Below are 27,941 nucleotides of genomic sequence, written 5' to 3'. Positions count from 1 at the left end.
GCCTGATTGAAAGTTTCCATTCTTACCCCTGTAACTTCCTATCTTCCTTGGAATCCACACCATGCACAGGCCTCCACTGAATCCTGATGACCTAGGAGACTGTCTTGGATTGTTTCCAAAATTCACACTTTCTCCCTCTCACACGACTATGCCTTAAGTCCACAAAGCATTCAAACCAGTGCTTAATCAACCTAAATGTCCATCAACAGATGAATGGATAAAGATGTGGTATATGTACACACACACACACACACACACACACACACACACACTCACAATGGAATATTACTCAGCCATAAAAAAGAATGAAATAATGCCATTTGCAGCAACATAGATGGATCTAAAGATTATCATATTATGTGAAGTAAGTCAAACAGAGAAAGACACATATATGATATCACTTCTTTGTGGAATCTAAAAACATGATAGAAATGAACTTATTTACAAAACAGAAATAGATTCACAAACATAGAAAACAAACCTATGGGTACCAAAGGGTAAAAGAGGTGGGGAGAAATAAATTAGGAGGTTGAGATTAACATATACACACTACTATATATAAAATAGGTAAACAGCAAGGACCTGCTGTATAGCACAGGGAACTATACTCAATATCTTGTAATAACATATAATGGAAAAGAATCTGAAAAAGAATATATATATGTATATACGTATATATGTATAACTGAATCATTTTGCTGTGCATCTGAAACTAACACAACATTGTAAATTAACTATACTTCAACTAAAAAAAATTAAAAATCAGTGCATATTATCATTTTTCTCCCCACATTAGCCTATGCATCTCATTGTCTCCGGCCTCTAAGGAATCGTAGGAATTTGCATCCACTTGTACTGAACTGAACTGTAGTTTCTGCTAACGAATGCTGAGTTTGAAATGGAGTTCCTCAATATTTTAGGTTTAAATAAGGGTGCAGGGGACAGGGAATAAAAATACACAGACCCAAGAAGGGAAAAAAATGGTTCCTCTCAACTGAAACTGAGGAGGGAGGGCGGGAGGCTGGGAAAAATTATCACGTTAATTCTTTGTACCTCTCATAGGTCAATCTGAAATATTCAAGCTAGAAGAAAATTTATGTCATGTAACAGGATCCATGCGCAATTATAATCAGCTCTGGCAGTAGTTGTGTTATGTTGAAAGCATCTTTGAATATGAATTTGGGAGAGGCAGTGGGATGGAAATGAGAGAGCAGGAAGCTGACAGAAGGAAAGAGGAGAGAAAGTCCAGACTGAAGCCAAGTGGGAGGAGGGAGAGAATTTGTGTTCAAGTTCCTCTGGCCCTTTCTCAACAAAGCATCACCTGTCAAGTGAAGATAACCATTGTTTGAGGCTCCAGCAATGCTTATAATAAATGTCTAACCACAATACAAGGTGATATATAAATGGCTGAATGTAAACAGAGAGCAGGGCAAGAGAGAATTGGGCAATGTGAACTATAATGTATTCAAGTTCATGATTTCCATTCCTGCTGTATTTGGATGGAAACTATAACTTACAGTTCACAGCAAGCAGTGATGCTGGGTCCTCTTACACAAAAGAGGAAGTACGTTTTCCCTCTGAATGGAAGGAGGGCTGAAATAATCACACACACACACACACACACACACACACACACACACACACCATCTCCTTTCACTAACATTCATTGCTCCTTGCTAGTGGCATCTGACTGCCTGACATTCACAGTTAAAAGTTCAATGCAGATGCACTGAGTCATTTTCATTTTCTAGGAGACATAATAGACTGAGTTTGGTCCCTAAGAGTGGTCAATAAGTGGTTAATATCAAAATTCTCACAAATAAAAAGTTCACTCAAATACATGATGCAAGGAGAGACACTCACTATGGTGGTCTGTATCGCTGTATCATTGAATGGAAAGAAAGAGGGCTGAACCTCAGGTGCAGAGGACTTTCATTTTACAAGCATTTTCAGAGATACCACAGCCACATCATTCCTTACAATCTCCCCTCAGAATCTATTAGCCTTTACGGCCAGGAAGGGCTTTGTTATATCCAACCTAAGTCACTCTTATCAAAGCACAGATATATGTCTTCATGCAGTGACCATTCACAGATATGAAGCTATTACAAAAGCCACCCCCATCAATTTTACTTCTATTTTCTGATCTCTTCATCATCTTTTTGACTGGATGCTAAAAAATTCTTCCTGTTCTATCGAAACTGCACTGCATTGCTGAAGGCCTCCATCAGTTTGTTCATATACAAAATTGTTAAGTACTTACCAGCGTATCAGATCTTGGGAGGGATACAAATGCAAGGATACAATACATGGTCCTCACCAACCAGAAGCTCACCACCTATGGCCTCTAATTGCTAAATCACAGTATTATAGAAATATTAAGTCACAAAAGAAACTGTAGTTCATTGAAGCCACCCAGCATTTTTCAACCATACACACCAGTGTTCCTGATACTTGTACGAGCCACCAATATTGGTGGGCATGTCACAGGCTGGGAGATATGTCCAATTCCCAGGTAAGCTACCTTTCAGGTAAGTTACCTTTCTTTCCCACTCAAGGAAACCTACCTAAATGCAAGTCAGTGACTACAAAATTATTATTTGGATAAATTAATGTGCTTTGAATCATTATTATAAAAAAGCAAATCATTTATAAACTTACTTTGTTACCATCAATAACAACACTTTGAAACATCCTAGTTGAAAACCATTCATCTAACCCAATTTACCACCAAATTTGGGGGACTTTCTGTGATGTTCAAGACATGGTCATGCAGTCGTCGACCAAGAAGTCTCAGGACCAGAGGGCTCCTTAGCTAATGAGACCCGTTCCATAGCCTTTTCTTTCTTTTATTTTTTCAACTTGAAATATGCACATTTTACTAGGTCCCTTACTAGGTCCTTCTAGCCTCATGCTTGGACACCTGCATCAGCCTCCCGAACAGCTGCTCTTTTCAAAGCCACTTTTCACACTGCCAGAAAAATCATTCGTAAACATCATGCCCCTGCAAAAGCTTTGGTGTCTCTTAATTGCACAGAGGGTGATATGTAAACTCAGCAGGACAGCTTTCATTCCTTCATGATCTGCTCTTAATCTTTCTCCCCAGCTTTATTTCTCTTCTGTTGTCTAGTTTTTATCTGCTCCAGCCACTCCGTTTCATTCATTTTCCTGATACACACTTTTCTTTCCCTGCCGCTGTACTTTTATGTCATTCTCCACCCTTCCTCCCTGACAATGTCTTTTCTCATCTTCCATAATCTTCTTAACCAATCCCACTCATCCTTCCAACACAAATTTAAGTCCTATGCCTTCTGAGAAGCCTTCCCAGCCTACCTTCTTTGAACTCCTAAAGCTTTTACTGTCTGTAGCATTTCCTGGGTAATTAATCACACATTGCCTTCTGACATCTCCTGTGTGGCTGTTGTGTTAAGCTGCTACTTATCTCTCATAACGTTATTTAACTTTCCGCTAATTTATGTCTTGTCTCTACAAGTAGACCACAAACTTGCCAAGGACAGAAACCTTGTCTTATGACTCTTTGTATCCCCCATAGTATTCAGTCCAGTATCTTACACACAGTAGGCGCTCAATAAATACGTTGATTTATTCTCCCCTATCCTTCAAAATCCAGTTAAATACCACCTCATGCATAAGCCCTTCTCTTAAGACTTCAGCACACACTTGTTTTCCTCCCACCAGATTTCACTGTACTTACTGTCTGTCCTGCTTAACGTATGCCTTAGGAAGGAGAATCCCGTTTACATCATCCTGTGTATAAAATGTGTTTGTCTTACTAGATAATCTGTTTCTTGAGAACAGGGTCATTCTCTTAGTACTCTCATATTCTTCTCAGAGGTAGGCACTGGATAAGTTCTCAATGAATATTTATCCATTGCTCTAAAATAGTTTCCAATGAGGTATAATCTAATAAGATAGACATTAGAAAAGATACCCCGATAAGGCTTGAATGGCATATGAAGGTAAGTCTTATCACAGCTTGATGTAACTTAGTTTGTAAGAGGAACTTACAATGCTACATACACACATATACAATAGGACATATATTTTCAGGGTCTGGGTGAAGATATACCGAGTCCCTTGCCTGGGATATACTTGGCAAGTTAGAAACAGAATCAAACATAAACAACCATAGCGCATGTGGGCTTGAACCTGGCTCGTACCCACTGGTAGTCGCTCCTTTAGATGGCATGCGTTCAAAAAATGGCTTTGGTGGCTAATGTGAAGTAAGGCCTAATCCTCAAATTCTTTGCATTTTATTTGGTAATAGATTTATTCACTGACGTGTCCATTACAGATCCTTCATTAGCACTGTTGTACGAAGGTGACCAAAGTAGATTGAACCCCGGCCCTACAGGAGGAGAAGGACTTAACAAATAACCACAAACAATCAGTAACAAATATTATGAAGAAAAATTACTGAAACTTATTTGATGTGGGTAGTTGGGGGTGGATTCTCGAGAAAGCACATTTAAGCCAAGGCTTGAAGGATGAAAGTGAGGCAGTCAAAGGAAAAGCTAGGCAAATAGCATTCTAGAAAACTGCATGTGCAAAGGCCCTGAGGTTGATTTAGAGAACTGAAGGAAGAGTAGTATGGCTGAAGCATAGTGAGTGAAGCTACTTTTATAAGGAACATACATTTAACACATGAAAAACATCACATTCTTTAATTCTTGCTGAGGGACAGACTCCAAGCCTTCCCTAGCTACACTCTAGGGGCAGTGACCCCAAGGGTAGAGCTCTGTAGATTGTGATTGATAACGATGGCCATGGAGGCAGAGGAAAGGCTTTGAACTGTGTGATAGAGACCTGGGTTAACTTCCTAGTTCTACCCTAGATAGTGTGCAATGTTGGACAATTCATTCCACCATTGTCTGAAATAAGTGACTGATTGATTCATTCAATTCAACAGTTATATACAAAGCTCTTACTATGTGCCAGGATATATTCTAGATATAGACTATAAAGAGGGGGTACTTATAAATGAGTACATTATACATAATATGCATATGGTACATATGTATTGAATATATAATACAGGGGATATATGTTAAGAAACAAAAAGGACGAAATCCCTGACCTCCTGGAGCTTACATTCTAGTGGGAGCAGGCAAACTACAAACTATATACCTTTCTCTCTCTTTCTCTCTCTCTCTCTCACACACACACACATGCACACACTTGCACACATGCATACACACACAATGTTAGAAGTCAACAAAGCAGGGAGGTGGTTGGTGGCACTGGGGTATAGTAGGGAAAGCCTCAAGGAGAAGATGACATTTGAGCAAAGACTTGAAAGAGGTGAGCGTGTGGGCCAAGTGGCTATCTGGGGGAAGAGCGTTCCAGCCGAGGGGAGAGCAGCAAAGGCCCGAGGCAGCCGTGTGCTGCTGTGTTCTAGAAGCAGCAAGGAGCCTGGTGTGGCTGAAGCCAAGTGAGGAAGAGGATGATAAGATCAATCATGATGGATCATGAAAGTACCTTCTACAAAATGTAGTGGTTCCACGCTAATCTGCATGGGACAGATGCACAGATGAATGATTGAGATTGACACGTTGGCAAAATGCATGACAATGTTGGAGTCATCGTCTCCCTTGATTCCAGGGAACAAGTGTCGAACCAGGAGTGGGTGGTAAAAGACAAATAAAATGTGATGAAGAGACATGAGACATAGGCCATCAGCAGTGGGAGGCTCTAGAGGGAAAATATGGGGCTGATGGTGAGGGATTGTGGTGGAAAGCGACGGGCGGGGGGCAGGGAGAGTGAGGTCAAGATATACAAATGGCAGAGGAAATGTATTCCTCCCAGGAGAGACCATAATCAAGCCCCAGTGAACTGTAACTCCTTCAACGGAAGATAATTGACCTCAGCCAGTGTAGCTTCAAAGAAGTAAGTTTAGAGACTTTATGGATATTCTTTAAAATGAAACAGAAATAAAGGGAAGCAAAGGAATTCCCAGCAAAAGGAATTCAAAACAAGGTTTTGATTGTCTTTGACTTAAATAATGAGGACAGCAGAAGTGGTCCTCCAGGAGAGAGAGTTCAGAGGATCTGGGAAATGATAACTCTGGTAGATCAGAAAAAGTGTATTTCCAGGGACAGCAAATTTAGTAATACAAACCAATTATTATTATAGTTTTTTTAAAATTTTAAAGCTGAATTCCCTAAAATTGAGCCTGAAGGCTGGGCAGTGAGAATATTGAATCCGAAACTGGAGACTGGATGCGTTTTTGTGTGCTCCTGTCCTTGGGCTTCTGCTGGACAGGGCTTATGAATCATTTGAGGAGCAAATAGCTTACCTGAGGGAGTAGCATCTGCAGCTCCTGGCGGATACATTTTTTCCCCTATATTGCTTACACAGAGATGTAAGAAATTATTGGAACCAGTAAGAACAGGCTGCATCTATAACAGTGTATCTTAACTTTTTTTTCTGGACTCTTTTTCAGATCTCTTTGGGGATCTGAAGAAACAAAAGACCGTCCTCATAAAACGGCACAGAGGCACATACATGGACGGTTTGTGCATAAGTTGTCAGTGAGTGGGAGTGGAGGAATGGGATGCAGAGCACAGAACCCCTGAGACCTCCTAGGCAGGGGTCCTCAGAGTGCGGTCCCAGGACCACCTGCACTACAGAGACCTGGGATGCTAATTAAAAATGCAGGCAGGCTCTCTGCCCCGCCTCCAGACGTACTAAGAAGAATCTGTAAGTGTTAGATTCCAGCGTCTGTATTGTACCCACTTTCCAGGTGACTCTTAGGCACACCATAACTTGAGAACCTTGCCCTAGCGTGCCTGTGAACCCCAGGTTTAAAACTCCTGCTTTAGAACCACCTAAGCATCCTTGTTTAAAATGCAGACTTATGCTCAGAAACTGTGGTGGAGAAGGGCTAGGATGGGATGCAGGAATCTGCGTCTTAATCACCCTCGTGTCTGGGGTGTAGACACCTCGGCACCACACTTTGAGCGATGGCCTGAAAGAACAGTGCTGGAGAGTTTTCCACCTAGATTTGGTGTCCCCCGTGTTCCTGGTGCTGGAGCTGAGTTGCATACCCAGACTTCCTCTATTATAGTGTGCAAATTGGTGCAACTACTTTGGAGGAAAATGTGGTGATACCTAGTAGCTGAAGATGTACCTAGCCTATGACCCAGCAACTCACCAAGAAACGTATCTCTTCCACATCTCATTCTCTGATAGCCAAACCCAGCTGAGAGTGGTAACAACTCATAAAACATTAAAATTTTGTCTTGCCAGGGAACATAATTTCAAATATATTGATATTCATCCTGGTCCTCTTATATCTCACCTCCTGGCAGGGACCATTTGTTAGGTTCTCATTCTACCCCCACCGCACTTGAAGTCATCTGAGGCTGCAGGCTATGGCTTCTCTAGATTTGTATGGGCATCTCTGGTCCAACTCTTAAAACATGATCAGTGCCCAATGGTTATGATTTAATCTTCAGACTCACTGAGCATGGGCACCCCACCCCATAGCATTTGTGTCCTTCTGAAGAGCCCCCTTATATAAAGTTCTGCACCTGGATATGTCTGGGAAGCAGGACTTGGTGATCAAGGTCTTGCCTAGAGTAGAAGATATGCTCCCCTTTCCAACCCCACCCTGGCAACAGTTCAGTCTCTGTAATACAGAAGAGGGCAGTCCAAGATGATTTCCTTTTCTCAAGAGGCGGAAGTTGATAGAAGTAAAGAGAGATGAATGCTACCACCCTCAACAATCATTAGAGCCAAATAAATGGTCTGGCAGGTTTCTGTGCTCCCAACTGAGCAGCTAGAAGGGCTGCAAGAGAGAAGACAGCTTCAGAAAAGCAACTGGTCTCGAGAAAGTTTCCTTGGAAACTTCGTTGAAAATTGGCCTGGATCAGAACCCAGCCTCACTGATTAAACACTGACTGAAAGACCATAGGGTAATGATAAATTGCAAAGGAGCCCATCTGGGGGGAAGCATCTAATTGGTGACACAGGGTTCAGGGTAAGGAACTGTCTTCCTTCACAGCTTTATTAATGATCTGGAAGTGGTTGGAAATGGTATGTTCACGCTTAGCCGGGAGCTGGTACAAGTGAGAGAACAGTAGAATAATGAGACAAACAGACTCAGCGAAGTAAAAATAGCCCCACGGCATTCAGCTGAGAAAACGAAGCTCTGAGACTTTTTTAAAGTGGGGAGATAAAGGAAAGCAAGGAGATTGAAAACACTGGGTATAACAAGCAATGGGTAGAGCAAACCTAGAAACACTCAGGTAGAAGAGGACGTGGGCAGATCTTTGGAGTGTTGGGCAGCCAGAGGTCAGCATTATTTTAGGAACCATGAAGAAGGGTGGGAATAGGCTAACGCCACCCCCTCCCCACATTACACCAATGCTGGCCCTAGTGGTCCCATCCACTCTCGGTGGGAGTCCTGAGTGTCCCCCAGAACAGGAAGTCTGGGCGGATGCTGATACCTCCACGTGACGATAGCTCTGTAGCTGGTGTGTGGGTTCCTGACACTCAAAAGTTAGGGGAAGGGTCCTGGGAGGAAAGGTCTAGAATTAGGAAATCAACATGTGGTTGGTGGTCAAGGAGGGCACTCTGAATGGGGCCAAAATATCTTGGACCTGGTGAGAAAACAGAGCTACATGAGAGCACCCAGGCCTGGATGGAGGAAGTTTCACATCGAAGTGGAACAGTCTTCCACAGAGAAAGCTGAAGGGCACATTGATACCAGAAGAAAAGCACAAGAGGGTTTAACATGAACTTGGGTGGAAATAGTTGGATAAACTCACAAAATCAACTGTAGAATGCTATAGACTAAGAATTTGTGTCCTCCCCAAATTTTCATGTTGAAATCTAGTGTCCACTGTGGTGGTATTAGGAGAGGGCGCCCTTTGGGAGGTGATTAGCACCCTTAAAAAAAGAGACCACAAAGATATTCCTCACCCTTTCTGCTATGCGTGGTTACAGGGAGAAGACAGTCACCCATGAACCAGGAAGGACATGGGTCTTCACCTGACACTGAGCCTACCAACGTCAACCTCCAGAACTGTGAGAAATTAATCTCTGTTTTTTATAAGCCATTCAGTCTGTGGTATTCTGTTAGAGGAGCCCAAGACATAGAATAGCAGACTAAGACATAGAATAAAAGTAGTGATAGATGAGGTATCCAGTAATGCACAGGAGAAACGGTCAGGTCAGTATCCACATAGATTCTCAGGACTTCACATGTCTGTGTTTCAATGCATAGACTCAGGCCAAGAAATACATAGTCTTAAAATTTGTCACAAAGAAATAAATGCTGCATCATAGGAACGATTGAAGCTCAACTGATATGGGGCGGTTGAGTGACAAGAGTACTAGAATAAGAGTGAGAAGAACTGGGTCCTTAAAGCCTATGTCTCTGCCACTAATATAAACGTAGCCATATAAACTTGGACTAGACCCCTGGTTACTCAGAGTAGGCTAACGCCTATAGCAAATCAGCCCCCAGGTTTAATACAATCAAAGTGTATTTCTTGCTCCTATAAGATCCAAAATGGTGTTCCTGACCTACAGGTACCTCTCATTCAGGAAATGACACAGAGGTCCAGTTCCTTTTATCTTCCGCCTCTGCCATGTTTAGCACACAGCTTTCAAGGCTATGCTGCCCATTTGCCTCAAGCTAGCGGAGAAGGAAAGAGCTTGGAGGATCCTGCATGGGAGGTGATCAAGGGCCAATCCTGGAAGTGGAGCACATGATTCTGCTCAGATTCTATATATTAGAACCTGGTCACGAGGTCACACTTAATTGCAAAACAGTATGAGAAACACAGTCAACTTTTGTGGGCAGGCTGGTGAGGAACCCGTTTCCTGAAGCGCCGACCACTCTCTGCCCCAGCTGTCTTTGGCCAAAGGGTTTCCAGCCCCTGCCCTGGGAAAATCAGAATAAGAACATTTTACTCTCTTTGGAAACACCTTAAGGCCATTAACAAAGAGGAGTGAGTCAGGGAAAACAGGAAGAGATGGATGTGTATTTAGATGGATTCACTATACATAGAACTTGAAAGTGAGGGCAGAAATGCCAAGGGGAGTGTGTTAGGTTGAAGTGTGTGCCCCCCAAATTCATGTCCACCCAAAACCTCAGAATACGAGCTTATTTAGAAATAGAATCTTTGCAGATGTAATTAGTTCAGATGACGTCATACTGGATTATAACAGGCCCTAATTCGATGACTCGTACCCTTACAAGAGGAGAAAACAGAGACACAAACACACAGGGAGAATATCAGAGGCAGAGAAACAGAGGCAGAGTTTGGAGTAACGTGTCTACAAGTCAGGCCATTCTGGCAACCACCAGAAGCTTGGGAGAGGTAAGAAAGGAGTCTCCCCAGAGCCTTCGGAGAGAGCATGCCTCTGTTGACATCTTGATTTTAGATTTCCAGCCTCCGGAAGTGTGAGAAGATACATTTCTATTGTTTCAAACCACCCAATTTGTGGTCCTTTGTTATGGTAGCTCTAGGAAGCTACTACAGGGAGTGAGATGGATTCTATCCATCCAAGACAGTGAAGAGCCCTCCAACCTGACATACCAACAGATCACAGGGGAAGATCCCAGCTGGAAAGTTGGGTTTGTGCCTGAGAACACTGCTTGCATAGGAGACAAAAAAAAAACAGAAACAAATAACTCACCAGGGATGAGGACAACTCTTATTGTAAGACACTTCTATTTGAGGCAGAATAGGAGTAATAGTATTTTATTAAGACTTAAATCAGCAAACCAAATCAGAAAGCCACGGTCTGACATGGATTTTTTTAAATTGGGGAATTATTTACATAAAAAATCTTGAGAGATATAAAAGTTAAATGATACCCTTTTCGTTAAATAGATATTGGGTTGGCCAAAAAGTTCGTTCGGGGTTTTTCCATAACATCTTACGGAATATTTAATCTTCTTTGCCAAAACAATGCTTATATCAACACTTAGTGGTCCAAGAAAATCCAGGTGTCAGAGAGCAGTCTTTCTGTTATCTAAGCCCTGGAGCCAGGTTATCAGGTCCCTACTCTGCGCCAGCACAGTGATCAGGGCTAGAGCACAGTGGTTAAAGCCAACAGGTGGGAAATGATAACAATCTTTTCCTACTTCTCACACCCATAAATTAAACCTTTAGCAAAGGTTTGTCTCCCAGCAGTTCACCGGTAAAAACATAAGCTCTATAACACTATATTCAGGAATATAGTGTTTACATATGTATGTAACCTTATATATAGTTACTATCAGGCATTGAAACCTCAGCAGAGATCAGTTCATCAGATCGTTTGCCATCTGGAAGCAAGTGGTCAGGGTATGAAATGAGGGGTGGGTGTAGGGATGAGAATAGAGATGGGTGCAGGGGTGAGAGTGGGGCAGGTGGGCAGCTGAAATGGAATCTGTGGTGAGCGGCCCTAAGTGTCTGGATCCCAGTGATCAGGCAGCCGAGGAAGGCAACCAAGGCAGAAGGAGAAGCCAAAGGGAGCGCTGGAGGACGTTCAGGCAAACTGCTGACGTCACAGTTCTATCATCCGGAGCTCGAAAATTTCAGATGCGTGCAATTCGGAGAATCCCGGCCAAGCTCGTTTAGTGCTGTTACTATCTTGTTTGTCTTGCCTCAGTTTACTTACTAAGCTGTTTGTCTCAGAACAACAGGAGAGAGTGGACACCACAAGTTATTTATATAATATGGGTTTTAAACTGCTTTTCCCTGTCTACCTGCAGTCTGTTTTTCTCTCATTTTTGTAAGAAAGAAAGAAAGAAAAAAATCTCTCCAAAGCCCATGTACCTGCCTTCTCCCAGCCCAGAGTCGGGTGGTCTGCCTGACAATGAGCTTGGACTGCCCCGTGGTTGGTATTCTGAACCAGCCTTCAGTTTTTGATCCCCGTTCCAGAGCCCAGCCTGGCTGGGCTCCAACAAGTGATGCTCAGAGATGCAGCTCAACTGTCAGGGTGCAGAGACAGCCGCCCAACACAGACCTTTCACACGAGCGAGAGTTCAGCGTTAGCTCTAGACAGTGTCTCCTCCACGTTCCTGATCGTGAGAATCAACTAGGATATTTATTGATGATACAGATACTGGAGCTCCGCCTCCGATCTGCTAAATTAGAATCTCAAGGCGGCCTAAGAATCTGTATTCTGGTAACCGTCTCAGGGGAGTCTTGTGATCAAGGAAGCCTGAGAACACGTCCATGGGCAGCAGGGAGCCGGGGAGGATTTTAAGCAGCTGTGTGAGGCAATCGGATTTGGGATGGCTAAGCATCAGTCTGGAAGGTTGGGAGGGGGGAGGACTGGAAGGTGATGAGAACACAGGTGGGGAGACCATGTAGGGGGCTGTTTCAATAATGCAGGAGAAAAAGACGAGAGTCTGAAATAAGGCAGAAAAGTAGTGGGAGCTGGAGGGGCATAAAGGCAATAGAATAGAATCGGCATAAAGGCAAACGAGCAGGCAGCTCTCTGAGGTCCACCACTCACACTGAGCTCCCCTCCAGGAAAAGTCTTGATCTACTGGGTTCATTAAAATAATAAAGCAGAAACTAACACACCATTGTAAAGCAATTATACTCCAATGAAGATGTAAAAAAAATAATAAAAGTAAAAATAAGGGCTTCCCTTGTGGCGCAGTGGTTGAGAGTCCGCCTGCCGATGCAGGGGACACGGGTTCGTGCCCCGGTCTGGGAAGATCCCACATGCTGCGGAGCGGCTGGGCCCGTGAGCCATGGCCGCTGCGCCTGCGCGTCTGGAGCCTGTGCTCCGCAACAGGAGAGGCCACAACAGTGAGAGGCCCGCGTGTCGCAAAAAAAATAATAAAAATAAAATAATAATAAAAATAAAATAAATAAAAGAGAAAAAAAAAAAAAAAAGAACTGGTAGGAAGCAAGCGGCCCCATGGTCCTCTGCCAAAGGTCTAAATGTGCTGAAACATGTTCTTGAACCTTCTGACCCACTTCGCACTCTCTCTGATTTCCAGCTGGAATGGTTTTCCTTCCATAATAACCCCTGCAAGTTTCTAAACCTCCTGACCGACTGCAGCCTTAAGCCATCCTGCTCTGCCTTCCAGGCTACTGGCTCTGCTCTTCCGTGGGACTCCTGAGTCCTCGGGGCCAGGTCTCTGGGTGGACCAAGCCAAAAAGCTTGAAACAGCTCCTCGGAGCTCCCTGGTGCCCAGGGCTGTGTGGAGGGCGTGTGGGTGCCGTTCTCCACCCACTCCGGCCTCCATCCGGGCGATCATGTCTCCTGCACCCTGGGACATCCTCTCTCCCCGGCTAATGACTTTATCAACTCCTGCACTTTTTTGTTCTTTTTTGCTTCTGTTACTGACTCTGCGACTGAATGTTTTAAATAAATCATCAGAAAATCCTCTGGGATGTTGTTTTCCTTAAATCCCACATTTGTCGGCCACCCTCTGTGTCATGGCACCTACAGAGCCCCCTACTCTGCTGCAAAGACGGTCCAACCAAGAGAGCTCGGGTGTCCAGTGGGTTTGCTCCATGGGGATCTGCCAGGCGGGGTGACGTCGGCTCGGAACCTGCAACTGCACGAAGGGGAGATGTAAACTCCAAGGGGGCTCTCTGTTCATCACTGGGCTGGTAGGGAGGCTTTTCCGCAGCCTCCTCTGTTATTTGCTTTTCTTGTTTCGGTTGTTTGTTTCCTTGTTTCGGTTCCTTTGCACTTAATCCTGATCTGACAGCTGCGTGCAGGATGATTGGGGCGATGTTTCAATGTTCAGAGAGCATGCGCTTGGGTTGAATTCCCAACGCGCCAGAAAGAACGGGGTAGGGTGGCAGGGGACGGGGGATAACCTGCAGGGAGGTGGGGCAGAGAAGGGAGACTCAGGGGTGGTGAGCTCCCCACTTCCTGCGGCAGATGGGGCCAGGCAGCTGGGTCATTGGTCTTTATGTCAATCTCAATCTCCCAATTTATCCCTCTCCCCTTTCTCCCCAGTAACCATAAGATTGTTTTCTACACCTGTAACTCTATTTCTGTTTTGTAAATAAGTTCATTTGTACCATTTTTTAAATTCCACATATAAGTGATACCATATGATGTTTGTCTTTCTCTGTCTGACCTACTTCACCCAGTATGAGAATCTCTAGGTCCATCCATGTTGCTGCAAATGACATTATTTCATTCTTTTTTATGGCTGAGTAGTATTCCATTGTATATATGTACCACATCTTCTTTATCCATTCCTCTGTCAATGGACATTTAGGTGCTTCCATGTCTTGGCTATTGTAAACAGTGCTGCAATGAACACTGGGGCACATGTATCCTTTCAGATTATGGTTTTCTCTGGATATATGCCCAGGAGTGGGGTTGCTGGGTCATACGGTAGCTCTGTTTTTAGTTTTTTGAGAAACCTCCATACTGTTCTCCATAGTGGCTGTATTAATTTACATTCCCACCAACAGTGTAGGAGGGTTCCCTTTTCTCCACACCCTCTCCAGCATTTATTGTTTGTAGACTTTTTGATGATGGCCACTCTCACCGGCATGAGGTGCTACCTCGTTGTAGTTTTGATTTGCATTTCTCTGATAACTAGTGGTGTTGAGCATATTTTCATGTGATTTTTGCCCCTCTGTGTGTCTTCTTTGGAGAAATGTCTATTTAGAGCTTCCATTTTTTGATTGGGTCTTTTTTTTTTGACATAAAGCTACACGAGCTGTTTGTATATTTTGGAGATTAATCCCTTGTCGGTCGCTTCATTTGCAAATATTTTCTCCCATTCTGTGGGAGTGCTTCCTTTGTATTACTTTCCTCACTCACCTGTTCCTCACATCTTCTCTACCCCAGCACCTCTGCATCTGGGATGATGCCCTAACTGCTTTGTCTACATCTGGATCCCCTTCTCTTGAATCCATCCCCCCCGACACACCTGCCAGATTCATGTTCTTACAAGTCCATCTGTTTCTCTTCCCTAAATAATAACATCTTGCTGTTCAAGGCCATCACTGTCTGGCCCCTCTGACTTCCCAGCCCGGTCCCAGTGAGCTCCTCCTTCATACCAGCCTTCGGCTTCCACTAAACTAACTGCCTGCCTCGATTTTCTTCCAACATGTGCTCATCCCCGCCTCCGAGCAGTCGTAGAAGTGTGCTGGCTGAAAGGACAAGAATCTGGGTTTGCATCCCTACTCGGCCTCTCAACTGTTGGGCTATTTAGCTCTCTAAGCCTCTAAGCTTTGTGCGCCTGTAAGGTGGAACTAAGATTAATCCTTGCACATAATGTTATAAAGATAAATGCTTACCACACTGCTGATCCACAGGAAGGAGTTGGTAAATATTGGTTATTTTTATTATCTCTCTAACTTTTCTTCCTTGAAGGCTGCTTTGCCCCTAAAGACTTTCCTAAAAGTCCAGTGATAACTAACACTTATATGGCCTTTCTCACGTGCCAGGCACTGTTATATGGGCTTTCCAAATATTAACTCATTCATTCTTCATATCAACTCTAATATTATTATTATATCCATTATAATGTGGAGAAATGGGAATTCAGAGATATTAAATACCTTTCCCGAGTTTACCCAACTAAAGTTGACCCTGGACTAGCTCCAGCCTGCAAACCCCAAAGACTCCCTGTCCAGAGCCCCACTGAGCACCTGCTTTGTGCCATCCCCTCTAGGGTTTATGTAAGGCAAGGACCAGGCCCCAACACATTGCCTTTCACCTGGAAGATGCTTGGGAATGAATATGTTTGCTGGGGATGATGGTGTGGCTCCAGGCATCTTTCTCCTCCCCTAATCTAGGCAGGGCCTGGATTAGTTTCCAAACTTTAACAAACACCCACAAATTCAGTGATATAAAACAATACAGATTTGATATCTCACAGTTCTGGAGATCTGGAGTCCAACATAGGTCCCACTGGCTAAAATCAAGGTGTCAGCTGGGCTGTGTTCCTTTCTGCAGGCTTCTCGGTGCAGAACCCTTTTCCTTCCCTCACGAGCTTCTAGAGGCCATCTGTGTTCCTTGGACCGTGGCCCCTTCCTCCATCTTCAAAGCCAGCAAGAGTGGGTAAAGCCCTTCTCACATTATAGCACTTTGGTTTTGTCTTCTGCCCCCCCTTCCACTTTTAGGAACCCTTTTTGTTACATTGGGCCCCCTGGATAATCCAGGGTCACCTTCCTATTTTAAAGTCAGCTCATGGGTCTTCCCTGGTAGCACAGTGATTAAGACTCTGTGCTCCCAATGCAGGGGACCTGGGTTCGATGCTTGCTCAGGGAACTAGATCCCACATGCATGCCGCAACTAAGAGTTTGCATGCTGCAACTAAGGAGCCTGTAAGCCACAACTAAGGAGCCCACCTGCCGCAACTAAGACTCAGGGCAACCAAATAAATAAATAATTTTTTTTAAATAAAATAAAATAAAGCAGCTCATTAGCAACCTTAATCCACTTGCCCCCTTAATTTCCCTTGACCGTATAACATAGCACATTTACGGTTTCCGAGATTAGGGCACGCACATCTTTGGGGGACCATTTGTCTGCCTCCCACAATCCCATATAGAATTAAAAGTAAAAGCAATACCTAATCATAAAATAAGTATGAAGAAATCTGACCAAATGCTAGTCTTTCTTGTCTACCTTGGTGACCTTGGAGAAAAATGAAATATACTATCTTTTTCTAAAATCACACCCTTAGCTGCCCCGGCTTTGTGGTGCTCTGCGAGTGTGTCTCTTCTGGGTGCTGGACAGTCCAGCTCGGACTGAGGGCTTGGCGAGGGGACAGCTGAAAGAGGCAGATGTGACTGCATCCCATCTGTCCTACTCCCTGGCCCTTGAAGGGAAGAGGGGACGGGATAAGATACGAAAAGTAAAGTGCAGCAGAGCAGACAATGCGATGACCATGCAGACAGGGATGAGTGGATCTAGGTCTGCACAAAGGGCGGTGAGAGGACATAGCACTTCCTTTCCCCCTGCTGCAGCCAAGGTGACAATGGGGCCGAGGCTCATGGGAACCCTTAAAACCAGGAAACAAAGTTCCAACAGGCCAATGGCAGTAGGGAGAGAGAGATTGGTGGGGAAAACACAGAGAGAAGATAAAGCCATGGTCCCATTCACATTAAATGCTTTTCAGTTTTTATTGTAATTAAATGTCTTTTAAATGTTAATGGGATAAATTGAATTTGACTTCCCCATTTTATCCAGATCCTGCAATTATGCTCAAGGTCCACCTTGAAAGGATGCCAGAGGGTGACAGATTAACTCTAAAATAAATCAAATTTCCCTTGCTACAGAGTGAGGGACACACAATAAGCATTGCATCCTGCCTCTGGTGATGGAAGGGTTGCCTCGCCTCTTCCCCTGGCCATCCGGGTGAGGGACAGCCTGGGGAAGAAGCTTGCTAAAGTTGTGTCATAAACCAAACTCCATCAGGGCAATACACCTCAGTTGCCACAGCGCAGTGGGTGAATGGGCCTGGGCACCATTTCTGCCCAGCTTCCTCCTCTTGCCAAGGGTCCCTCCCAGTAAATATCTAGCTAGCGAGCTCTTAGAAATGAGCCGGGAGTGATGCCAACCAGACTCCCAGCTTGCCAGGATGGGTGGTGCAGGGGGCCAGCCACTTGCTCCCTGTGCTGTCACTGGTGTGGGGCTTTCGTGCCCGGCTCTGCTGGCTGGGGATCCTAGGACAGGAGCCAGGGGAGCCTGTGCACGGTCTCCTCCCAGGCCTGAGTCAGCTGCAGAAACTCCACCTGTGCCTGGAAAGACTGACACCAGGACCTGGGCTGGGAGAGAGGCCGAATGGAGCCCTGGATCAGAGAACGTCAGATCATCCGAGTTCATTAGCAGTGGGGGTTCAGGCCAGGCAAATTGCAATGAAGATAGGTTCCTACACTTAAAATCCCCCAATTTACCTCCATCCTCCTGTATTCACACCCTCTCTTTACCCTTTTCCCTTTATTAAAACTTTTCACTTCTCTCTTCCTTTCTCATTTATATACAAGTTATGGATAGAACCTCCAGGGTTGTTTGCATAGAACAGGAATCAAAGCCTCCAGCTATAGGGACAGAATGCTAGTGGGGACATTTCAGGATGGCCAGGAAAGATGCTTCTGACCATTAAGGCCTTTCAGGAGTTTCTGAAGCCAAACTGAATATAGAGTTTCCAACAACAAAAATAGATACATCTAAAAAATGTTCAACTATTGAGGATTGGGTGAATATGGTATTGATAAATTCTTAAAATGGAGTACTTATAGCCATCAAATTGGGAAAGACCATGGAGAGTCATGTAACGTGCAAATGTAATGGGGAGTGGGGTGTGGGGAGGGTGTAGGCTGTGGTTATTAAGGGAGCATGAGAAATCCCTGTGGTGATGGTATAGCTCACCATCCCATTATGGTGGTAGATACACAACTTATACGTGGGATCAAATTGTGGAGAACTAAATACACATGCCAAAGTGAGTAAAAGTAAAATGAGGAAGATCTGAGCAAAATCTGTGGATTTCACCAACTTCAATATTCTGGTTGCAATATTGTACTATAGTTTTGCAAGACGTTAACCATTGGGGAAAACTGGGTAAAGGAGGTAGGGGGTCTCTCCGTATTATTTCATAAAACTGCATTCACATCTGTGATTATCTCAGCCAAAATTTCACTTAAAAAAAGATTGGGATCCACAGGGCATGATTTAAATATCAATATATGGACATTGTTTCATCCATTTCAGGAAAGAATTGGATAAACTCACCCAGGGTGAGGTCAAAATATATGATTGAATGTAATACATTTTAGGAGAAAGTTCACACATGTATTTTTACAGGCAATTAGACTCCCATTTCCTTAAAGCTGACAGAATGAGTTTCTTTAGAGCAAGGCCTGTAATAAGATGAGTGGGACAATTAATTTCTGCCTCTTTCAGCTCACCTTAGTCCCATGCCTGTTTTGAAATTTTGCCTTTTAGTGAACTAAGGGTGAAGAGGCTGCTGCAGGAAGTGGGCAACCCACAGCCTCCCGCTCTGCAGGACATGCAGGCTGTGCTATGGCTTTCCCCTCTGGGCTGATGGAGGAAAGAGACAAGAACAGGGCTGAGTGTATGCAAAGCAGCTCAGCATCTCATAGGTGCTCCTGGTATAAGTAAGTGTAAGAATAAGAATGGGCATGGCCTTCTAAACACTGCTGAAACGCTCCTGTTGCTACCATTTGCAGTATTTTTCTTAAATATTTATTGAGTGCCTACTGTGTGCAAGGTATCTCTTTAGGTACCGGGAAGACTACCCTGAACAATTCTCTTCTCTTATGGGGCTTAACTGTCCTCATTTTGAGACTGTGTGATTCAATTTTAAAAGTCCCCAGACAAAGCAACTTCTGGGCTGCACAAAGGCTACCACTTCGGGCAAGAGTTTAATCTCTGCGTTGTTATCTCGTTTTGTCCAATCTGACAGGTTTTGATGTGCGGACAATCCCCCGGATGGCAAAGCATTAGCAGATGGAGGGGATGGGAGGAAGCAGGAAGAGCTTCCCTCCCAGTTGGAGTGATTGACTTACATTAACCACATATGGCTACCGGGCGGTAGTCACTGCAGGTGGGAGTCTGGAGCCCTGGCAGCAGGCAGTGTGGTATGAGCCCTTCCTATTTTCCATGGGATTTGGTTTTCTCATACGTAGGCTGGGCACAGGGCTGCACACCATCTGAGGCTGTTGTGACAGCTGTGGGGTTCTGTTTTGTTTTGTTTTGCTTTTTTAGTGAAGAATAGTTGATTTACAATGTTGTGTTAGTTTCAGGTGTATATGGTTTCAGGTGTATAGCAAAGTTATTCAGTTACTTATACATGTGCATATATATATACATATATATATACTTTTTCAGATTCTTTTCCATTATAGGTTACTACAAGCTATTAAATATAACTTGTAATATAGTAGGTCCTTGTTGTTTATCTATTTTATATACAGTAGTGTGTATCTGTTAATCCCCAACTCCTAATTTATCCCTGTCCCACCCCATAGGCTTTTAATTTTTTTTAATTTAATTTTTATTTTATAATAGAGTATAGTTGATTTACAATGTTGTGTTAGTTGCAGGTGTACAGCAAAGTGATTCAGTTACACATAGACATATATCCATTTTTTTCCAGATTCTCTTCCCATATAGGTTATTACAGTCTGACATTTTCCCCAAGCACCTCTTTCTAGGGCCTCAGTAGAACAAGAGGCTCAATTAACACTTGCAGATTTTAGTTTAATTCCATAAATATTCAAGGATCCCAAGGTCATGTGCTGAGCTCTTGGGGTAGAGGGTGGGTATTTCTGACGGCTAAAACATTTCTCTTTGGGTTTGAAAGAATTAGACTGTGAACAACTAACAATCCCACATAGAATAATAAAATGCACATCAATACAGATCCATGAAAGGAACTGGAAGAAACATCGTCAGTATTCTAATCCATTGGTCAAGCACACACTGTAGTAATGGTAGCATACTGAATGTCTTTGATGCGCTAGACACGTGTGCTCGACCCAAGGCTTCCAGAAATAAATACTGAAGCTGATGTCCTTAATGATCTCAAAGTCCAGTAGGGGAGACAAATAAATAATTATAATTGTAGTGTGATTAGGTGCTAGGAGAAAACTATGTACAGGGCTCCCGGGAAAGAAGGGGTGAATTAGGAAGAATTCTTACATGAGACTTAATAGACAGGTACAAGTTTCCCACGTGATCCAGTGGGGGAAGGCCCTCCAGGTAGACACATCTGCATGTGCAAAGTAAGATGATGACCACAACATTTTGGTACTTTAGGGAAAGGCAGGCAGTGCGCTGTGGCTCCAGCTAGATTTGAAAACCAGAGAATGAGGGAATATGAGGGTGAGATGTAAGGATCCAAGATCATGGAGGTCCTATAATGCTCTGCTGAAGAATCATGCTTTCTCCTGTAAGCTATAAGGATCCCTGAAGGGTTTTGAGAAGTGGCAATCAAATTGGCTTTTTAGGAAGAGAATGATTTGGACATAGGTGAGGAGATGAACTGGAGATGGAGAGACCAATTTCCCTACGTGACCATTTCCATGGTGATGATGAGGGCTTGAACTAAAGTAGTAGGAGAAGGAAAGGAAGAGGAGTCCAGAGAGATATTAACAAGTTGGCATTCCAAGGACTCGGTGACTCTTAGGATGGTTGTGGATGATGGGAAACTTGGGAATGATTTTGACTAAAGGCATTAAGGAAGACCACGGATGAGATGGCAAGACTTACGGAGGAAACAGCTGTGGGAGGCAAAGAAGCATATGCATTTTCAGGAAGCTGTAAAGGTCTGGGAGAGAGGCATGCAGGCCTGTGGGTGGGACGCTCTTCTGTCTCCGATGCACTGGCTGCCCCGGGACCTGTAGCCACATAGAGCAGGCCCCATAAGAGCCTATCCTGGGCACAGCCACACCATGGGCACAGGCCTCTCCTCCCTGCCTCCATCACATTTTCTAAAGACTCTCATGAGAGCCCACTGTTGGCAGAGCCGCGTCCAGAAGTCAAACTTGATAATTGATGCTGTAGTCCTCTGGATTCCCTCATCAGCAGCCGCTAATGGCTGGTGTGCTGACGATTCAGTTAAGGCTCTAATAGACCCGCTTGTCAACTGCATCCCTTCAAAGGGAAGAGCAGAGCTGGGAGAGATGACTGAAGCCAGCGGTGAAGGTCCCCAACAGCACCAGAGCCCGCCCCTCCCCACTGTCCTGGACTGGGGTGCCCGGGTCTAGATGATGCTCTCCAGAAGCCCAGCCTGGTGGAAGGACATTGGATTGCAAAGGGAAAGACGTGGGCCTAGGACAGCTTCCAGCCAGGAGTCTGGAGACTTTGTTGCAATAAGAGGGTCCTTATTGGGAGAAGTCCTTGCCCTCTTCCAAGACAATAACTATGAATTGTCTTTATTCCACTGCACCCACAGCCCTAACTCAAGGGCATATTCAGAGAACCTGGACAGGATGCACAAAGGATGCTATTGCAGCACCTCCTCCAGCATCTGCCCTTGGGTCCTGGTCCATTTCCATCTCTCTGCCACTTTTTTCCTCCCAAGACCTTTGTTTTCGGAGATTTGAAACTTGCAGAGTCATTTGGTGGAGGTGATGGTGTTGCCAACCCTAGGACCTGACACAATCTAAAAGGCCCAGAGGAAGGCTTTGCGTGGGGCCTGTGCCTGTGGTTTATGGGACCAGCTCTAAAAAGATCTGACTTTTTAGAGCCAAATTCCTCCCCAGCAGAACTTGGATATCCCTGGTAGCATGTGTCTCTAATGGGAGGGAGACTCATGTGTATTTTCCAGTGGTGATTGGAAGAGAAGTAGTCTCAAATCTTCTTCTTTTTTTAAAAAAAATATTTATTTATTTATCTATTTATTTATTTGGTTGCGTTGGGTCTTAGTTGTGGCAGGCCAGCTCCTTAGTTGTGGCTCACCAGCTTCTTAGTTGTGGCACGTGGGCTCCTTAGTTGTGGCAGGCAGGCTCCTTTTTTTTAGTTGCATCTCACGGGCTCCTTAGTTGTGGCACGTGAACTCCTTAGTTGTGGCATGCCAACTCTTTGTGGCGGCATGCAGGATCTATTTCCCTGACCAGGGATCGAACCCGGGCCCCCTGCACTGGGAGTGAAGAGTCTTAACCACTGCGCCACCAGGGAAGTCCCTCGAAGCTTCTTAACCAGCCCTTTATTTAGTTGGTCAGTGGAAATGCAAGCAGGTGAAATTTTCTCTGGGTCAGCATCAGAATTGGGTCAGCATCAGACTTCAATATCATCACCTCTGATGGCTCTATTCTTCCCTTCATTTCCTCTATCCTTTATTCTTTTAATCCTCACTTCTGAAAAAATAAAGAACACAAATGTAGATGTTCCTTAAAGCATGAACTATCCTATCTCATACCCACCAGGCTTTTCAGTTCCTGCACCCATCCCTCCCCTGCCGCCCCTGACACAAGCCTTGGAGCCTCCGGTATCACACCCAGACCTTGGTCTAGTCCTCCAAAGTCATGTTGCAAACCCATTGCCACAGAAAAACTAGAAACCCAGGAGCTTAAGCATACCACCTCCTGCCCTTGGCATCTTCTTTTCCAGCCCCGCCTGTCTTTCTCACCTCAGTTTTCTTCTGCAACTGATGGCAGATACTTTCTCTGGAATGCTCTGTCAGAATCGGCCAGCATGGGACCTCCCTGGTGGTCCAGTGGGTAAGACTCCACGCTCCCAATGCAGGGGGACCGGGTTTGATCCCTGGTCAGGGAACTAGATCCCACATGCATGCCGCAACTAGGAAGTCCGCTTACCACAACTAAAGGATCAGGCATGCCGCAACGAAGATCCAGCACGTGGCAGCTAAGACCTGGAGCAGCCTAAATTAATAAATAAATTAAAAAAAAAAAAGAATCGACCAGCATGATACTTGGAATATGCAATTTCCCATGTTTCTTGGGCCTGGATAAGGCGACCAGCAATCCTACCTGCTAGACTAGAGGGCAGGAAACAAACTGAAGACACTATGCAAGGCTTTTCATAGAGATCCTCTAGAGGCCAGAGCAAAGAACTGGCAAAGAAAACAGCTGACCCTAGTATTGACCTAGAGCAGCAGAAACAACATTGAACTAGGAGCTCTGGCTAGTCCTACAAACTTTGGTTAAATCCTGTCTCCCCTCTGGAATAATCTATAAAGGGAGGAGATCGTGGTGCGCATCATTCTATGACAAGCACCAGAGGAAGGGAGGCCCTATCCCCTTCTGATGTTTCCAAGATCCCAGGCTTGCCACCCGCCTTCCTGCATGTAGCCAGAAATACAGGTGCTGAGCTCACCCTGTCAGAGCTGCCCATGCTGGGAACACACTCTGCAGATCTTACTACCTGCCCTGGCCCTACAGACCATGTTAAAGAAAAACCAACATAACTAGGCTGTTTTCTCTCCCCAGGAGAGGAAAGAGAATTTGGCAAAAGGTTGTTAGGAGGTCACAGAGGTAAATCGTGTTACAGGTGAGGCCCCGAAGGAAGGTAATGTGAGCTACAGAGTTAGCATGGGAAGCAGATTTCTAAGATGGCCCATGACCTTCACCCCTTGGTGTCACTCCCGAGATGATGCTACTGTGCACGTCAAAAGGGATTAGCGGATGTACTTAAGGCTACTCATCAGGTGACTCTGAGACAGGAAGGTTATCCAAATGGACGGAACTTAATCACATGAGCAGTTTAAAGCAGAAAGCTTCCTCTGGCTGGTGGCAGAAGGGGAAGTGAGAGAGAAGTGACATGTAAGAGGGATTTGATGTGAGGGAGGTTCTTTGTTGCTAAGACGGAGGGAGCCACAGGGAATGACCTGAAGAGAGTGGCCTCCAGAAGCTGAGAGTGACCAACGGCCAACAGCCAGCAGGAGGACAGAGACTTCAGTCGTGCAACCACAAGGAACTGAATTCCAGCAACAACATAAATGAGCTTCAAAGTGGATAATTCCGCAAAGCCTCCAGACAACAGTCCAACCCAGACAACACCTTGACTTCAGCCTTGTGAGCAGAGAACTCAGCTGCGCTTACATGGCCTGTAGAGCACTGAGATAATAAATGGGTACTGTTTAAGCCATGGAGTTAGTGGTAATTTGTGACACAGGAACAAAACTAATACAATACTTAACTCTGACTCTCTGCCATTCTGTCCTTACTGAATAAAGAGGCTGGGCATCTTGGATCGGGGTCAAGGGCTGATATCTCAAAAGAAGAAGCCCACCCAGTGCAATGGAAAGATTTCTAAATATGAACATGAGGAGCCTGGGTTTCTGTCCCTGCCCCGCCATTTACCATCTGTGTTACCCTGATGAAGACACGTAGTACTCCGCTGTTTTCTTACCTGTGAAATGAAGGGCTGGACCCAATCAGTGGTTCTCTGACCTGCTTTGAGGAAGCCTCCAGGGGCTATGTGGGTAAGAGGTGAGCAGACCCCCGCTTCAAAGATACAAGCTCCGCTTTGACCTGTTCCACTCACAGGGCTTCCGAATGACATTTCACGAGAAGGGTTTCTGTTGCCAAAATGAAATTTGAAAACCACTGAGCTTGGTGATTATCGAGGCCCCTTCCAGTCCTCACATTCTTCCAACATGAAGTTCAGGGGGACAGCAGCTGGAGCTGCAGGAAGAGTGGTGTGAATGTGGGCTTGAGTTAGTGGACGTCCCAACTGAATCAGACACCAAACCATCTGCTCCTCCCTCCTTTTCTCTGGAGGCCTGAACTTTGAGGAGTTACAGGTTTAAACCAGACAGACTCCAGTCCAAATCATGATTCCACCTTCAAATCAAATCCACATGACTTTGGGTAAATAAACAAATCCCTTAAATTCTCAGAGTTGCAAATTCTTAACCTATAAAACAGTGACATCACCTACTTTCCACAGTTGTTGTATATATTAAGCAGTGCAATGGGCTGAATGTTTGTGTCCCTCAACACTCATAGGTTGAAAGCCTAACCCCCCAGGTGATGGAATTAGGAGGTGGGGCCTTTGGGAGGTGCTTATGTCGTAAGGGCAGAATCCTCATGAATGGCATTAGTGTTCTTATAAAAGAGACCCCACAGAGCTCCCTAGCCCTTTCTGCTATATGAGGACACAGTGAAAAGATAACAGTCTAAGAACCAGACGGTGAATCTGCTGTCACCTTGACCATGGATTTCCCAGTCCCTAGAACTGTAAGAAATTTCTGTTATAAGCTACCCAGTCTATAGTATTTTGTTATAGCAGGCCAAATGGACTAGGACAGTGTGGTCTAAATTGCTACAATGGATGAACCCCAAAATGCAATGGCCCAAGGATAATAGAAGTTTTTTCCTTTTCATGTTAGTAGCCTAGAGCGGGCAGTTGGGGAGCACTGTGCTCCAAGCATTCTTTTGAGGGGTCCAGGCAGAGGGTGGCTCTATCACCTTCAACTCATGGCTCCAATGGCTACTGGGGGATTGCCGTCCCAGCGATCAAGGAGGGTGGTGGTAGGCATGAGCTCATGAACAAGGTCTATGGCCAGGTCTGAAAGGAGCTCACATCACTTCCATTCACAGTCTATAGATGAGAGCTTTGTCATATGGCCACACCTGGTTCCAGAAGGAGCTCACATCACTTCCATTCACAGTCTATAGATGAGAGCTTTGTCATATGGCCACACCTGGTTCCAGAAGGAGCTCACATCACTTCCATTCACAGTCTATAGATGAGAGCTTTGTCATATGGCCACACCTGGTTCCAGAAGGAGCTCACATCACTTCCATTCACAGTCTACAGATGAGAGCTTTGTCATATGGCCACACCTGGTTCCAGAAGGAGCCAGAAATTAGTCCTTGGCTGAATAATGACCTCTCAGCTAAAATTCTATCACCCTGGGTTTGCTCAGAAATCAGTGGTAGTTTCCATCATATTATACACAGAAAAGTGCTTAATACCTAGGAGGCTGGCGCTCAACATCTCCTAATAAGCCCAGCTTTTTTAATTAAGCGGGTTTCTATGTGGGGATGTGGAGGTGACCAGCATTATTCCATATCCTTATTTCAGAATTCTTCAAAGGGAACCCTCCTATGCTGTTGGTGGGAATGTATAGTTTCCATTATAGGAAACAGTATGGAGGTTCCTTAAAAAACTGAAAATAGAGCTACCATATGATCCAGAAATCCCACTCCTGGACATATACCCAAAAAAGATGAAAACTCTAATGCAAAAAGATACATGCACCCCAGTGTTCATTGCAGCACTATTTACAGTAGCTAAAACATGGAAGCAACCTACAAGTCCATTGACAGATGAATGGATAAAGAAGATGTGGTACATATATATACAGTGGAATATTACATAGCCATTAAAAAGATGAAATAATGACATTTGCAGCAACATGGATGGACCTAGAGATTATCATATTAAGTGAAGTAAGTCAGACAAAGACAAATATCATATGATATCACTTATATGTGGAATCTAAGATATGATACAAATGAACTTAGTTACAAAACAGAAACAGACTCACAGACATAGAAAACATGGTTACCAAAGAGGAGGGGGAGGGTGAAGGGATAAATTAGGACTATGGGATTAACAGATACACACTACTATGCATAAAATAAATAAGCAACAAGGAGTTACTGTATAGCACAGGGAACTCTATTCAATATTTTATAATAACCGATAACGGAAAAGAACCTGAAAAGAAAATACTGAATCATTTTGCTGAAACTAACACAATATTGTAAATCAACTCTACTTCAATTAGCAAACTAAAAAGATTTTTTAAATAAAGGAGAAAAAAAGAATTTTTCAAAGCTGCTTTCAATCTGCTTTCCCTAGGTGGCTCTCTTTGGCTGCCCCCCTCCCTCCTAGACTGGATACATTCATCCGCGGAAGCCCTTCTAAGGCCTCAATCTCCCCCAGGTCGCAGACTGTTGCCCTCACTGGCCTACCTGGAATCTGGTCATTTGTCAGGCCTGCTCTTCATCACCAAAGGACTTCAGCAGGAGTGTGCCAAGCAGGCTGTCAGCCACAGGCAAGGTTTCTGAAAAAGATGTGCAGCATCAGAAAATGCAGGTCCCTTGAACAACTCTGTTAATATTTGGCAATTAGTTCCCTTTCTCCTTATCGCGCTACTGGGTATTAGAATACAAGAGCAGGGACGAGAGCAATGCAAATTAAAATGATGTTCTCCTCATAAACTACACGGTCATGGGAGGGCAGGCCCTATTACCTATAAGCTTGGGATTTCTGGAGGCCTCGCTTTCATTGGACCAGAGTCACCTTAGGGATAGTTGAAGGAAATTTTCTGGGATTTTTTTTTTTCCTTTGTATCAAGCAACTACTGATAAGGTACATTTAAGTTAACATTCTTTGAATCCCAAGCCCCGAAAACAGCTGCTAAGAGCTGAGCTCCACAACTCTGGTTTCAGATTTCACTCCCACAAACATGGAGCTCTGGTTGCGCCCAGTTCGGGGTGACAAAGGGCTGTCCGTTTCCTCAGCAGGGCAAT

General features: G+C 44.5%; 1 long non-coding RNA gene across 2 annotated transcripts in view; it reads right to left on the bottom strand.

Moving 5' to 3' along the window:
• Positions 1 to 20,012: 20,012 nt before the first annotated feature.
• LOC137201656 (uncharacterized) overlaps positions 20,013 to 27,941 on the bottom strand; it is a 56,158-nt gene continuing 48,229 nt past the window's right edge. The window contains exons 2-5 of one of the 2 annotated variants that reach the window (XR_010932273.1): positions 27,381 to 27,472; positions 24,805 to 24,973; positions 23,063 to 23,315; positions 20,013 to 22,790 (exon numbers count right to left, since the gene is read on the bottom strand). This is a non-coding gene — a long non-coding RNA (uncharacterized lncRNA). Of the gene's footprint in view, positions 22,791 to 23,062; positions 23,316 to 24,804; positions 25,080 to 27,380; positions 27,473 to 27,941 lie in introns of both variants that reach the window. The other variant, XR_010932272.1, reaches the window with a different exon arrangement.

Source organism: Pseudorca crassidens, chromosome 11 (genome assembly GCF_039906515.1).
Source record: "Pseudorca crassidens isolate mPseCra1 chromosome 11, mPseCra1.hap1, whole genome shotgun sequence".
In the NCBI taxonomy this organism is placed as follows: Eukaryota; Metazoa; Chordata; class Mammalia; order Artiodactyla; family Delphinidae; genus Pseudorca; species Pseudorca crassidens.
The sequence above is the reverse complement of the archived record's forward strand: the minus strand, read 5'-3'. Positions and strand labels throughout refer to the sequence as shown.